At 32.6% G+C, this 16,796-nt stretch overlaps 1 long non-coding RNA gene across 1 annotated transcript; it reads left to right on the top strand.

The window, feature by feature from the left end:
• Positions 1 to 487: 487 nt before the first annotated feature.
• Positions 488 to 2,411, top strand: LOC110939272. Its single transcript, XR_002592122.2, has 4 exons — positions 488 to 677; positions 791 to 964; positions 1,437 to 1,468; positions 1,553 to 2,411. It is a non-coding gene; the product is annotated as an uncharacterized LOC110939272 (long non-coding RNA).
• Positions 2,412 to 16,796: the final 14,385 nt, after the last annotated feature.

The following is a 16,796-nucleotide window of genomic DNA, read 5'->3' on the forward strand; positions in this document are numbered from 1 at the left end:
TATTTTTATAAAGTAATTAATAATCCGAATTTTTAAATTTATTTTATAAAAAAAATCTTATTTTATAAAGTAAATAATAATGACAAGATAAATTACTTTTTATATAAAGTTTAAAAATTCTGATTTTAATATTTTATAAAAAATATGATATTTTACTTTTAATTATTTTGGGTGTAATATTTTTAAATTTATTTTAAAAATTATGATTTTAGTTTTTCTCGTTGCAAATATACAACAAATAATAGTTTATGTACATGTTTTCTTAGATCAATTCATTTTTTTTTTAAATAGCAGTTTATAAACCACAATCAAGTAACATATCTATATATATTAATAAAGGAGATGATTTGGGCTATTTGTCCTTTAATGGTGAAGCCAATGTGATGATGTGGCATCAATTGGTTGTGCATAGGGTGATTTTGGGAGGGAAACCATCTAATTCTTTATAAACAAACAAAATTTCACAAAACACAAACCAAAATCGATATGGACGCGGGATCCGGCTGAAGATTCGGGTCACCCAATATTAAGAAACGGATCCCTTATATTTTTTGAACGCTTTCTTCCTTCCTTGACACAGTTCCATCTTCTTTTCCAAAACCCTAGAGAGCCCTTCGTCTCCATTTCCATTCTCCAACTCCATTCGGGTTCAAAGCATTTCCATTCTCCACTTCCTGGTATGTTCTTTGTATGATTTTGCATATAGTCAGATTCTTTTGGTTGTTTATGAGGTTTCTTACATGATTATGATTTAGGGTTTTTTTTAAGTTTTTTTTTACTGGATTCGTAGGTGGATGATTGGGGGTTTACATTCTACATAGACATTTTTTCCTCCTCAATACTCAAATGTTAGTACCTTTCTTCTTCATCGGCAGCACACACAGATACATAGAAGGAAGATTAGGTTCTGAAAAGAAACACTGATTGCGTTTACTTTCTTGCTTCACCCTTAACTTGCAAAAAGGTAACTTCTTTTTATTTAATTTCATGATATTGGTGGGCAGGTTGTGTTTTTTTGGTCGTATTATTAGATCTTTGATGTTTTTGATTTGGGGATCTTGAAATTAGGTTTATTAATTTGTGGTTTGTGTTAGACTTCATGTATTATGCATGTTTGATAGGGCTCATAGGCTATTTTAACAAATGATTTAGAAGTAAGTTTGAATAAAGATTATAGTTTTATTAGTCTTTTAGCAATGGATGACTGAGGACTAATAAGCAGGAGGAAATCATCAATCTTTTATATGGTTTGATTGTTCAATTTGTTCCAAGTTTTAATCTTTTAAAGTGACAAATTTCACAAAAACTTGATTGTGGTCCCGTTTGGTTAATAGAGTGATTATATTTTAAAGGATTAAACATATTCTTCCAAATGGTTTGATTGTTCAATTTGTGCTCCTTATGCTGCTGTACAATCATATAAATATCGGATGAAGATAATCCCTGGAACAACAAAGAAAGGAAAAAGGTAAGTTTCAACAAAGACTATTTGAAATTTGAATTTTCTTTTGTGCTACTTTTTGGAGTATGATGATGATGTTTGGGTTTGTAGCTGCAAAAATGGCGATGAATTATTTTGGTCACGTGCCAGAAAGCAAGCCAATGAGAGAAAGAGTTGATGAAGGCATGTACAGACCTAGAGTTGATGGCTGCGATTATTGGAAACGTCAAGATATCTGCAGCAGGACTGACAGGAAAGTGATGTGTTTTGGTATCACATATGGGTTTTGTTTGGTTCGGTTATGGGTCGGTTTTGGCTCAAGTCGAACCAAAATTGGTTTATCGGTTTTAGTAAAGCGATGTATTTCGCTTTTCAGTTTTACGTATGGGTCGTTTTCGATTTTGCAACGGGTTTGAAATGTTTAGCCTAAAAGAACTTTGACCCTAAATGATGAAATTAGTCAAAACTATTAGCCAAACCTTTTGATATCCAGTAGTAAAGTAATAACTTTGTTCATAAAACTTTTGGTCCAAAATAATGAATTTGGACCACAATAACAAACATTTAAACAAGAAAGATCGGTTCGGTTTAGTTTGTTTTGATTTGATTTTGGAATGAGCTATAACCGAACTGTCGATTTTTATGTTTGGATTAGTTTTAAGTTTGTGATACTTAAAGATAGATGCTGTTGTGGGTGGTTTTCTCACGTTTATACTTTCCACAACATGACCAAAAATTTTCCTCTAAAGTTTAAAAACTAGAAAAACCACTCCCAATTAATTTAAATTTGGAGTGGATCTTTTCTTTCAATTTTTTTACATGTTAATTAATTGTATTTATCTGATAATTTGCAAGTGTTGATATTCAAAGTGTGAAAATAAATGTTTGGTTTAAAAGTCCATACTTTCGAAAACTGCTGGACATTTTAGTCGATTAAAAAATATTGTTCACTTTTTACATTTTACCAAATATCGATAATTGGGTGCTCTCATGTCAATATTTTGCGAGACATAGACTTATGCTTTGTGAAGCTTTGTTCGTCACGTGTTATTATTTTCTTTAAAATATATATACAATTGTGTTTGATAAAATTTAAATATCCGACCCGTGAGTAATCACGGGTGATAACCTAGTTCTTTTATGTAACACATCTCAATTTCTTGTTTCAAAATTTCTACTCCCAGTGTCTAAACAATCCTCGCAAAATATTCCTATTTCAGATGAACGAGAAAAAACATTTAGATTATATGAAGATGTTATAATTTAGTCATACACATTTTTTTATATATGTTAAATTGGTTCGTTGCATTAGTCAGAAAAAAAAAATCCTTATAGGAATTGTTTTTAATTAAGCATGAATGCAAAATGGTTCTGAAATTATTTATTTAAATAGTTTTGTTCAAAAAATGACACAATATTAATTTCACCAATATTAATAACAAGAGTTAATAAAATAATAATAATAATAATAATAATAATAATAATAATAATAATAAGTGTTAATAATAATAAGACAAAATTTCACAAATCAACCTTTATCTTATAAAAGACTGGTGAAAAGACTATGATACCCTAACAACAAAGCATGTGATTTGTTAAACCAATCAAATTCAAGTTTTGGACATAGAGCTCGAATCGTACCTTGGACATATAGCTCGAAACGAGCAGAGCTTGAGGTTAGGCGAGCTAGAGCTCTTATCAACTGGTCTACACCCTTACATAGAATTTAATATTCAAATGCGCGAACAAAAACAGATAAACGACCATGAATTCATGTATCTAATAGAGAAAATAACAATTTTTCATACTGTTCTCCTAAAAATATTTCCAATTACCATATATGAGAAAGATATAAGGGTCCTTCAAATATAACTATAGAGGAGTGAATCACAAATTTGCTCGATAGTACACTGTACATAGTAATTTAACTGTATAGCACCGTGTCATTCGTGTTTGTCGATATTTTTGTTTATTATGTTGTAGGCCAATTCATGTGATAGTACATTATATTTGCTTCTTCTTATTATTTCTAAAATAATATATATTCGACATGACTATCATGTCTATTTTAATATATATAATTTAAAACGTGTAAAAATATGAGGACATCTTTATTTGTCTTATCTTGATCTTAAAATTAAGGTCATGGCAGTTTTACATAATTTTATAGTGAATGAACTTCTTATAAAAATGATATAATTGGAACATTGGAGAAAATTTACATAGGGAAATAACAAATCATCTTATTGAGTAAATAACTAGAAGAATAAAAAATATATGTTCGTTTACATATTTTATAAAACAACTACAATATTTTAAAACAGCTACAATATAACAAATACTTGGTAACGGTATATGTTAATACGACTATACTCTATGTGGTATATATGAGTTTCAATCTACAAGTTAATTAATTAACATTATCAAATTTATAGTTTCTTAAAATTTGAAAGACAATAGTACGATGAAGTTTCTCTCTCATCCACAACTAATATGCTCAAAATATGTTGATAGTATTTGAGGTCGGATGATTCTATAAACATGTCATTTCTATAGTGCGCGACTACAACGGTTGAGTCTTCTTATAGATCTCTTTTTTTTCATAAAGTTAAATGAAATTTTACATAACGCCTAGTTTTAATGTATATATAATTATATATATATATATATATATATATATATATATATATTGTTGACGAAAGATGTTGAATAGTAACTTTATTTTTTATTTAATATAGTATAATAGTTTATTATTATATTTACTTTTAATAACATATTTTTTATTTTTTTTCCTTTTTTAAAACCATATATTTCCTTTACCATTTTTTAATATTTATTTTTTAGAACATATATTAATTTATCAATTAATTTAATACTTCTTTAATAATTTATGTTTATAACTTTTTTCTAGAAACTTAAATAGATAGTTGCGCTTGATTTTTTATCTCGACATTCCGTTATAAGTTTTGTTAAAAACGAAGTTGTACTCAAAATATAGTATTTATTTGGGATCATATAACTGTTCGATGATAAACTAAACCCTTCTAATGGTCTGATTTTCTAAACAACATGCTTTATTTTCAAATCACGTTTGTTTTACATTATCATATAATCGATTTCGCCGCAACGCGCACCGTAAAAAACTAGTTAATAATTACTGTTTGTGTATTTGTGATACATCTAGATTATATTTTTATTTAGATTATAAAGAAATATATACATACAAATAAATATATGTTTTTTTATTTATCCTTATCCTATTTAAATTAAAGTAGGAGAAAAAAAACATAAAAATAATAATAGGTAGAGTTTTAGTGATATATAAAACCCTACATCAAATATTATCATTTTCATATAAGACATTGTGTGGTTACCATAGAGTTGCAGTAGGAAAAAAGAAGAAAGGTGGGAAGCAAAGTCAAGGATCCCGTGAAGGTTAGTGGTCACCACCGCACCCTTGCAATTCTCAGTTTACAGAATTAAAGAAGAATTAAAGAACGTAAATATTTATATCTAGCTATTTTTAGTATTAATTATAATAAATAATAATGTTAGAATCAAATCTCAAATACGTCTTAAAGAAAAGAAATGTGTACATAAAAGGGTATCACTTACTCCAAATACTGTCAACTGATTCTGAAATGAAACCAATGTAGTGTTATATATTTAGTCAGGTGGGCTAAATAATCGATCATATCACATGATGCATATATGATTCAGTAAAGGAAAAAAAAAGAATATTTCAAATCATGGTAATAAACATTGGCTATGGGGTGTGAGAAGGGGGAAGCCGGGAAGGGGTCGGGAAAGTGAGCTCCCCCCCGGTCCAATCTTCGACGCTTTCGGTGGAAATCTCTTGAGTTCCCCGAGTTTGATTCTCTCTCTCTCTCTTACTCTTCTATTTCTCTCTCTCTCTTGTTCGGTGAATGGAAGGCTCCACCCCTGATGGGATGGAGAAGAAGGTGTTATGAGGTGGAGGTGATGTGGAGACCGGTGGTGATCACCCCAGAGCCTTATGGTTATTATTATAATTATTATCTTAGAGTAGTTTATTTTATGATAAAGATCGAGTTTCAATCTATTTTTTTCATAATTTGTTGAAATACATGATTTCTATCAACAAACATTACATTACATGCTTTAAATATAAATAATGTTAGAGAAGGCTTAAACTTAACAAATACATTGGGTGTTGCTACTCTTCCTATACAAGTGACAAGATACAAATACCATATTTAGAAGTCGTTATCTGCTTTACGATACTCCAAAGGATTTTTCTTCCTAGTGTCTTTTGTTGGCACATGTTTTTCATTGATTGTTAGTCCATGATGTGAAGTTGAAAAAAGAGGAAGTGTTAAGACTCTTCCTATAGCAACTTAACTGTAGTATCGGGTCGTTGATATCTATTTTTCAATTGACAAGAGTTTTTGTGGTTGATTTGAAATCATGAGAGATTTACTTATGAACGTACGTGTGTTTGTGTTTAGCCTCCACTCTATACATGTTAGCATTTAATCGTCATCGACAAAATATACATGTTAATTAATCTTGGGCAAGTATGTCCAAACACACGTGAATGAATATGATTGACAAAAGGTCAAATGGTTTAACAATGACCTTGAATTGATATTCTGAATTTACTTCTATTAGCGACTACGTACTTCATAACTTATCTAGTCATGAGAGTTTGAATCATGAAGTAAACAGTTTTTTTGAGAGTTGAACTTCTAAGAACTGTAAAGTCATACTTATGGATGATAATGAGGCAAACATGTAAGATTAAATATATTACGTATTGATATTTAATCTATAGCCATCATAATCATTTACATTATAGAGATCAACATATATTAGAACCTATTAAATAATTAGTTGGTAAATGTTGATGGACCTTATTACCCTTATTAACTAATTAGGTTTCCTCCTGAGTGCTTATAAAAGGAGAGTTATGTGGAGGTTAAGGGGTTACTCAGTTACACAATTACACACCCCATTAGCCATAACATCATCACGAACGACCTCCTCTCCTAACCGATATCCCTTTTCGGTTTTCTAAGTCCCCATCATCAGTCAGCACCCTAAGGAGGAACCAGATCACGATGACAAGCATGTCGAACTCCATTACTGGATTCTCCAACGCACTGTCTGCCATAACAGGTATGTTTTATTGTTTTCCTTCATGAACAAAACAGAACTGAACCAACATGTGGTATCAGAGCATATGTTGATTAGTCAGTTCTGTTTTCGTATCCATAATTTCTGGGATTGAAACTTGGAAAACGGATTTTTTATAACTTCAAAACCGTCACAGCCGGTTTCGAGTCATAAAGGTCGACTCGAGATCATTGTTTTCGGAAAAGATTAATCATATGTTTGTTCGAAATTAACTGGGTTATGTTTTAGCCGAAATCTGTTTAGAAAAACTATTAATATTCAGGTTTCGGGTTCCAGAATTTATGTTTTATGTTTTAGGGTTCATCATGTTCTTGAGAAAAATTCGAAAAATTCTGTTATGTTTTGGAATGTTTTAGGATTAATGAGTGTTTTTCCATGTTTGATCCAATTTTATTTTTTTAACTTTATTCGAAAACTGTTATTAGATAAACAGTTACTGTTTTCGAAATATGTTGATAAAATTAGATCATCTCAAAACAGGAAGTAATATCTCATAATCCCTTAGATTTCGAATTTTCGGTTACGTTATCACAATTAACAGCTGTTGACAGGAAGCTTCGAGATCATCAGACTACGACTCGAGGCCATCAGTCTCGACTCGAGACCATAGGGTCTCGACTCGAAATCATAAGGTCCTTAAACCTTCTACAACTCGAGACAAAGGTCTCGACTCGAGACCATAACGTCATAACTCGAGACCATAACGTCACAACTCGAGACAAAGGTCTCGACTCGAGACCATAACGTCATAACTCGAGATAAAGGTTGCGACTCGAGACCTCATCATGACTCGAGATCTCATAACTCAGTCGAGACCTGACTCGAAACCTCATTATTTTAGGCTGTTTAAATGTGAACTAAGAATTTTTTCGGGGCTCCGCCCCGAACCCCGGGCGGGGGCACGCTGTTCCCTGCACTAACGAGTAGTTTGCTATTAAATAATTGGTTTTGTAATTATTTAGTTAATTAATCAGAATCAGATAATGTTTTGCAAAACCAAAATAGCTTAACTTGAATGAGCTCCTGATATATCATTTCTGGCCAAAGCTGACTTGATACATCTACTTATCATTCAAGTATTACGAAAGCTATGTTAAGTGTGCATCATAAGCATGAAGGTTTTAATATCTGGCCAAAGCTGTTTTAATTCTTTCATAGATGGCATACTTAACAAGTGCATAACTAAAGTGATTGTTTCAATTTCTGGCCAAAGCTGATTTGTTACAACCACTTTGCACATATGCTTAAATGATTACACTTCTGGCCAAAGCTGTTTTGTCTTCGTTTAAGTAGAATTTTTTAACTAAGTCTATTATTTTGATGTTAGTAATAGACAATATCACAGCTTCATAATGTAAAATGGTGGCGCCTTAGTTTAACGTGCCCTTAGATCACATTAGGACTTCTTCCTTAGTATCATAACTTGCTCATCTTATTTCCACTATCAGCACCAAATCAGGGGATTCCATCTTTGACGGGTGATAACTTTGCTGCATGGAAGGATGCTCTCATGCTTACGCTTGGGCTGCTGGATTTTGATTACGCCCTTAGGGAGAATAAGCCAGCGGACCTTACCACTCAGAGTACTGCTGCTGAGCAGATACTTCATGAAAAGTGGACTAGGTGTAACCGCATGTGTCTCATGTTTATGAAGCAGTCCATAAGCAATGCTATCAGGGGAGCTATTCCTGATTCTGAAGATGCTAAAACCTACTTGGCTTCTGTGGAGGCACAGTTCAAGGGGATGTCTAAAGCACACGCTAGTACCCTTATTCTCAAGCTGGTGATAACTAAGTATGATGGGAGGAGCGGCATTCGCGAGCACATCATGATGATGAATAACATGGCCAATAAGCTGAAGGGGCTGGAAATGGAAATCAGTGATGGTTTCCTTGTTCATTTCATCATTACTTCGCTTCCTTCGTCCTTTGAAGCATTCAAGATCAATTACAACACTCAGAAGGACAAATGGACAATGAGTGAACTGGTCGCTATGTGCGTACAGGAGGAAGAGCGTATGAGGATGGATCGCCATACTGATGTTGCAAACTTCACTACCTCCAATTCTAAGAAAAGGAAGAACAATTATTAGAGGAAGGATGCTTCAAAAGTCCAAAGGCCTAATCCTAATTCTAATACAAGTGCACCTTCCAGCTCTAAGAACTCCTTAGGCAATATCCGCTGCAAGTTCTGTAAAAAGACAGGACACATGCAGAAGGAATGCCCTGACTTCAAGGAGTGGCTGGCTAAGAAAGGTAACGATTATTTTATGATACTTGAGTCCTATAATTTAAGTGTTCCTGCTAATTCTTGGTGGTTTGATTCTGGTTCTATGGTTCATGTTACCAATTCTACTCAGGGATTCCTTTCAATCCGGAAGCTGGAAAGAAACCAAACAACGCTTAAGGTTGGGGATGATCGAGAATTAGAAGTGAAGGCCATTGGAACATTACAATTAGTTATGAAAACTGGTTTATGTATTAAACTTTATGATACCTTATATGTTCCTGAGGTAACTCGGAACCTTGTATCAGGACCAAAGTTAGACATGGACGGTTTTATTGTTTCCCATGGTCATCGCAAACTCTCTATCCTCTATGATTCTGTTCTTTATGGTACTGGTGTTCTGGATGGTGGTCTCTATAGATTAGAACTAGAAGATAACTTTTCCAAATCTTTGTTGTCATATAACATTAATGAATCACTCACAAAGATGGAAGAGAAACGAGACTTAGAGACTTCATCCATGTTGTGGCATCAGCGTTTAGGCCACATTTCAAAAGAACGATTAAATCGTCTCGTCAAGGATGAAGTCTTACCTTCTCTCGATTTCTCTGATTTTGGAACATGTGTCAAATGTCTTAAAGGTAAAATGACATTAGCGAATAAGAAAGGTGCCACTAGGAGTTCTAATTTATTAGAACTCATTCACACTGACATTAGTGGTCCCTACCAAATCGCTGGCATAACAGGACATACTTCATTTATCACTTTCATTGACGATTATTCTCGTTACATGTACTTGTATCTTATTAAGGAGAAATCTGAATCTCTTACAACTTTTAAAGATTATAAGGCTGAAGTTGAAAAGCAATTAGATCGTCAGATTAAAGTTGTGAGATCAGATAGAGGCGGTGAATATTATGGAAGACATACTGATGTGGGTCAAGCTCCTGGTCCATTTTATGAGTTTTGTAAGGGCCAGGGGATTGTGAACCAATACACCATGCCTGGTACACCTCAGCAGAACGGTGTCGCTGAAAGAAGAAACCGTACCCTTATGAACATGGTGCGCAGTATGTTAGCCAACACTAATTTACCATTATTCCTCTGGACTGAAGCGTTAAAAGCAGCTGTTCATATACTCAATAGAGTTCCTTCTAAGTCTGTCCCTAAAACTCCTTATGAACTTTGGACAGGAAGGAAACCGAGTCTTAAATATATGAAAGTATGGGGCTGCATTGCTGAAGCAAAACTTTATAATCCTTTCCTAAGGAAACTTGACCCTAAAACAGTTACCTGTTTCTTTATCGGGTATCCTGAGAACTCTAAGGGTTATCGTTTCTATTGTCCTTCCCATGTCACCCGTATTGTTGAAACCAAGCGTGCCGCGTTCCTGGAGGATTTCAAGGTCAGTGGGAGCAGTACCAACCCTTACGAAGAATTGCAAGAAGTACAAGACGCGGGGGGGAGAGACTCGTCGCTTACCATTACTCCAATTACTCCTCTTGTACCCAATGCAACTACTGCACCTGAAGCTACTGCACCAACTCCAAAGTCACCTCTACAATCAGAACCCATTATACCTCATGACGAAGGCACATCAAACGCTCAAAACCAAGACAATGCTGAACCCGATATTCCACTCAGGAGGTCATTTAGGCAAAGAAGGTCTACTAATTGGGATGATTATGTTACCTACCTGACTGAAATGGATCCCGGAAAGCTCAATGATCCTATCTCTTACAATGAAGCCATTAGCAGTGATCAGTCTTCTGAATGGAATAAAGCAATGATTGATGAGCTTGAATCCATGAAGAAAAATGACGTTTGGTATTTGGTAGAATTACCCAACGGAGTCAAACCCGTAGGATGCAAATGGGTGTTCAAAACAAAACTGGATCCGAATGGGAACGTTGAACGCTACAAAGCGAGATTGGTTGCAAAGGGCTACACTCAGAAAGAGGGAATTGATTATCAAGAGACGTTTTCACCTGTCTCTCGTAAAGATTCATTAAGGATCGTCATGGCCCTAGTAGCTCATTTCGATTTAGAGCTGCATCAGATGGACGTTAAAACCGCTTTCCTTAACGGAGATTTGGACGAAGATGTTTACATGAAACAACCTGAAGGCTTTAAACCTGAGGTTCAGGAGCATCTAGTCTGTAAGCTGAAGAAATCCATTTACGGGTTAAAACAAGCATCACGTCAGTGGTACCTCAAGTTTGATGAAGTCATGAAGAGGCAAGGTTTTATGAAGAATCAAGTGGATCAATGCACCTACCTCAAGATGAGTGGGAGTAACTTTACTATACTTGTCCTTTACGTAGATGATATTCTATTGGCAAGTAATAGTTTAGACATGTTGCATGAGTCGAAGCGGTTACTTTCGCATAACTTCGACATGAAGGATCTCGGAGATGCTTCTTACGTCATTGGCATCGAAATTCACCGAGATAGAAACAAAGGGATCTTAGGATTGTCCCAAAGGGCTTACATAGATCGTGTCCTTACACGATATAACATGCAACAGTGCAAACCCTCCGTCGCTCCAGTAGTTAAGGGAGATGTTTTCGGTTCATTCCAGTGTCCGACAACAGAGGTTGAGAAGGAGCAAATGAGCCAGATACCTTACGCGTCAGTAGTCGGGAGCTTGATGTATGCTCAAGTCTGTACTCGCCCAGATATCGCTTATATTGCTGGAATGCTAGGTCGTTATCAGACTAATCCTGGCCTAGATCACTGGAAAGCAGCTAAGAAGGTACTTCGATATCTGCAAGGGACGAAAGACTATAAACTGACTTATAGAAGAAGTGATCATTTAGAAGTGGTGGGCTATTCTGATTCTGACTTTGCCAAATGCAAAGATGACAAGAAATCCACTTCGGGCTATATCTTTATGTTAGCAGGCGGCCCTATCTCTTGGAAGAGTCATAAACAACAGTTGACCACAACTTCCACAATGTTGGCAGAGTACATTGCTGTTTATAACGCAACCTGTCATGGAATGTTACTTAGAAACCTGGTCACTGGACTCAAAATCGTTAATTCCATTTCTAGACCATTGAAGCTTTACTGTGATAATTCAGCTGCCGTTAGTTTCTCGAACAGTAACAGTTCAACTGGAGCTGGTTTATATCTCGATACAAAATATCTATTTGTACGTGAACGAGTTGAGGAAAATAATCTTTGTATCGAGTATATTAGTACTAAGGATATGCTTGCGGATCCGATGACTAAAGGTCTCCCTCCTAAGGTTTACGAAGAACATGTTCGGAATATGGGATTTAGTAAAGACCTTATTTGAGCATATTGTACTAGCTTATGTTTATGATTAATGAAATTTCCTCAGTTTGATTTTGTATGTCTATTAGAATATGTTCAACCGGTATAATGGCATATAGACAAATAAAGTTACAAGTCAAACAAAGGGCTTACGCGTATTTTGATCATGACGATTAGGTTTTAAATTAAGGCTATAGTATGATTAATGGGGGTCCTGAGTCGCATAATGATTCAACGGCTGTATTTTTCTGCTATAGTACTTGTTTAAGGCTAAAATGAGTGTTAACTCCTGATCAGGCTTATCTAATACTCATAGTAAATGATTACTCGGCTAAGTGGGAGAATGTAAGATTAAATATATTACGTATTGATATTTAATCTATAGCCATCATAATCATTTACATTATAGAGATCAAAATATATTAGAACATATTAAATAATTAGTTGGTAAATGTTGATGGACCTTATTACCCTTATTAACTAATTAGGTTTCCTCCTGAGTGCTTATAAAAGGAGAGTTATGTGGAGGTTAATGGGTTACTCAGTTACACAATTACACACCCCATTAGCCATAACATCATCACGAACGACCTCCTCTCCTAACCGATATCCCTTTTCGGTTTTCTAAGTCCCCATCATCAGTCAGCACCCTAAGGAGGAACCAGATCACGATGACAAACATGTCGAACTCCATTACTGGATTCTCCAACGCACTGTCTGCCATAACAGGTATGTTTTATTGTTTTCCTTCATGAACAAAACAGAACTGAACCAACAAAACATTGGTAGTTATGGGCTTATATTTGATTGTAAATTTGTGTCCTATAGCCGGTCTCATATCCTGAAGTATCCGTTACTTATTATCAGTTGGGATCACATTTTTTCTAGCTGATGTCATGTATACTCATTTATGATCTTTACATGATTAAAAATTAATATTGAGATTCATATTACCAAAAACCTTAATATAAACTACCTAAAAAATCAACTTATAGTATCAAATAATAAACAATAGTTCTAATGGTTCTTTATTTTTTATAACTTAAACTCACCTAAAAATCAACTTAAATTATCAAATAATAAACCATAGTTCTAATGGTTCTTCATTTTTTATAGTTTCAACTTTCTTACAATTTCAACATATTATTTATTATAGCTTTAAGTATATATATTATATATTAATATATTCAGTTATAATGTAGGTAATTAGACATGAGATCGGTTTCGATAATCAGGCAGGTATCACTCAACATACATCTTCTAAATATGTGAAAAAAAATTATAATCAAAATTTCCCTTTACCTATCCTGAATGCTTCAAAATTTCCCTTTAGGTTTGAGTTTTAGTGTCATTCCAAATCAATTTCAATAATAACGATAGATTTCCCTCTCAAATTAACCAATTATACAAGGGTGTTGCTAAATGCACTTCCTTTTCTTTTATATTTACTGGTTACACTTCCTCCTTTAAGTTTCTAAATAAATACAATCAAAGCTTATATTTTCTATTCTTTTAAAAAATGTATTAGGAAACATCCCTAATTTTAGGAGTTTATTTACTTCTCATAACAAATTTCCATTAAAAAAATTACATCAATTGAAAAAAGGAGATTAAGAGAGAGTTAAAAAAAAAAACAATTTATGTTTTAGAGTTCAACTTTAAGAAACAATTCAATGCATCTTTTTCCTCACTCTAGTTCCTTTCAATTTTTTCATGATTAAATCTAATCGATTTCCCTATGTGCAGATACATTTTTGTAGAAAAAAATGCTTATCCATTTCGCTATACTTTTGACTATGAAACGACGTCCATACTCATTGTATGTTGGAATGAGTAAACAAGAGTTTACAATGTCCAGCATTTCTGTTTTATCATCCAACAATAGTTATCTTTCATCGTAATATACTAATGTACACATTAGAATATATTATATACATAGTTTGTTCATATAAAAATTATATATATAAGTTGTTCTTTCATGGATCCTAAAAAATAAGTACATAATCGTGTTCGAGTGAAAGAGAATTAAGTACTTTCGTTTCAGGATCAGTTATAAAAATAAAATAAAATTATAAGGGTGGATTTTTTGAAAAGTTTTAAACTTATTATTTTGGAAAAGAAGTATGAAAAGTAAAAAGGAAGGTGTATTTAGCCTACCCCTTATACAACTTCATAGTCAATTATTTAGGTAGAAATGCAGAACTTATATACATTATATGTTTTTTTTCTTTTTGAAAGGAAACATTTCTTATATGTTAGTTACAAAACCCGTGTATTAATCATATTAAAAAAAAGGAAACAGTTATTATGATTATGTTATATAAATTCTATAATTGAATGTAATATATATTTTAGTAAACTAATGTATGATAAAATTACAAGTTATACTTGCAAGATAAAATTAATATGATGTGCAATTTAAAAGAGTGAAGCTCCTCCCACAAAATCAAGTATTAAATTTTCTATACGAAAAAAAAAAAATCAAATTTATATCTTCACCAAAGTTTTGATATATATTATTTAATGAAAAAAAAACAAGTGACAAGTAAAGAAGTAACAAGTAATAAATGAAAGCCAAAATCCCTGTACGTACATAGTTATTATTCCTCTTGTAACCTCGTGAATTTGGATGTTGATATGGCTATTTTATCTACCAACATTCATTGCTTTTTTTGTATTTTCTTGGGCAAATACATTTGAAAATTTTCTCATAGACTTCAGTGCAAAGAATATTTTACACGAGCGGCTTCCCAAAAAATGTGTTGGAAATCAACAATAAAATTATGCACCTTAGAGTATTATATGTATATATATTAAATAAAAAGTGATTTTTATTTGTTTATCTTGTTAGGCTGGTGGGTATGGGATCCGTCCCCATACCCGTCTAGAATCGTCGCCGGCAGCAAAGCATCCCGCCCCCTCCCGTCACCGTCTTCCACGTCGAGCTTTGGACGTTCAAGACGATCCAATTTGGTGGGCCCCCTTTGTTTGTGATTTGTACATTAGGCATTAATACTTGTACATAGGGCATAGAGATTAAAAATAAAAAAAGTGGTGGGGTAGGATCATCCTCCCATACCCTCTAGTTTTGTGAAATGAACCATACTTGAGAGGACTATGATGTGGCGCATACATGACGGATCATCCTCCAAGGGAGGACCATCATCATACCATCCAGCTTTACTATGTTACCATCTCATATATTAGACAAATTAAATAAAAGAAATATTAAAATAGATAAAAGTCCATAGATGGACAATAAAAGAGTAACAAAAACTAATTAATAAAATATCATACATAATTAACATATTAAAAACAAGATTGTTCCAACATTGTTGGAGGCCCTAAGCGAACTACAAAGTATTCGTGCCGGGCAACATATCGCGTCAGAACATGCTACCTAAAGAGGGTTATTTTGGTTCGAGTCAAAGCAAGTTGAGGTCAAAATAGTTTCGGATCAGAACATGTCCCATAATATTTAATATTTAATTTTTAATATTTATTAATTAATTGAATTTAATATTTTAATTTTTTATTCATTTTTTCTTTTAACAATATGTTTGGTTTTTAATAATAAACTAGTTTTTCTTACGTCGCGCGTTGCGGCGAAACCAAACAAATGATAATGTAAAACAAACGTGATCTAAAAATAAAGCATGTTGTTTAGAAAGCCAAACCATTAGAATGGTTTAGTTTATCATTGTACCGTTTTATGATACCAAATCAATACTTTATTTTAAGTACAACTTCGTTTTTAACAAAACTTATAACGGAATGTCAGGAAAAAAATCAAGCACAAAATTTTTAGAAAAAAGTTATTAATGTAAATTATTTAAGAAGTGTCAAATCAATCGATAAATTAATATATGTTCTAAAAAAGAAAAAAAATATATATTAAAAATGGTAAAGGAATATATGATTTTAAAAAGGGAAAAAAATATAAAATATTTTATTAAAAGTAAATATAATAATAAACTATTATAATATATTATATAAAAAAATAATAACAAGCTATTAATTATTATCAAAATAAAGTTACTATTTATTGCCCTGATCAACAATAAAAAAATCAAACACAACTACGTACTTATTTTTTTAGAAAAAAAAATATAAACGTAAATTATTAAAGAAGTATCAAATTAATAGATAAATTAATATATGTTCTAAAAAATTATTATTAAAAATGGTAAAAGAAAAATATGGTTTTAAAAAAGGAAAAAAAATTAAATATATGTTACTAAAAGTAAATATAACAATAAACTATTATAATATATTAAATAAAAAACAATAAAAAGCTATATGTATTATTATAAAAATAAAGTTATATTCATTGTTTTTCATCATCAATATATATAATATGGGTTGGAAAACTTACATATGTCGATCACGCTAAAATTTAGCAAACCCTAGAGCGGAGCGCAAACTCAATTACTATCTATACTATATTATAATGCATGATGGAGGTGCATTTTAAGATACCTAACAAATAAGAACCTTTTTCTCTCTTAATTTATAAATACAACTCTAAAACGAAAGTAAATTGGTCTTTTAAACAATAATTATATTTTAGCCCCCTATTTTATTACACTTAAATCCTGAGTTTTAACATAATTATGGGTAATTAGTTACATTTTTCCCTCTCCATAACATACTTATAATTCTTTTACGTATTCTT

Source organism: Helianthus annuus, chromosome 5 (genome assembly GCF_002127325.2).
Source record: "Helianthus annuus cultivar XRQ/B chromosome 5, HanXRQr2.0-SUNRISE, whole genome shotgun sequence".
NCBI lineage: Eukaryota > Viridiplantae > Streptophyta > Magnoliopsida > Asterales > Asteraceae > Helianthus > Helianthus annuus.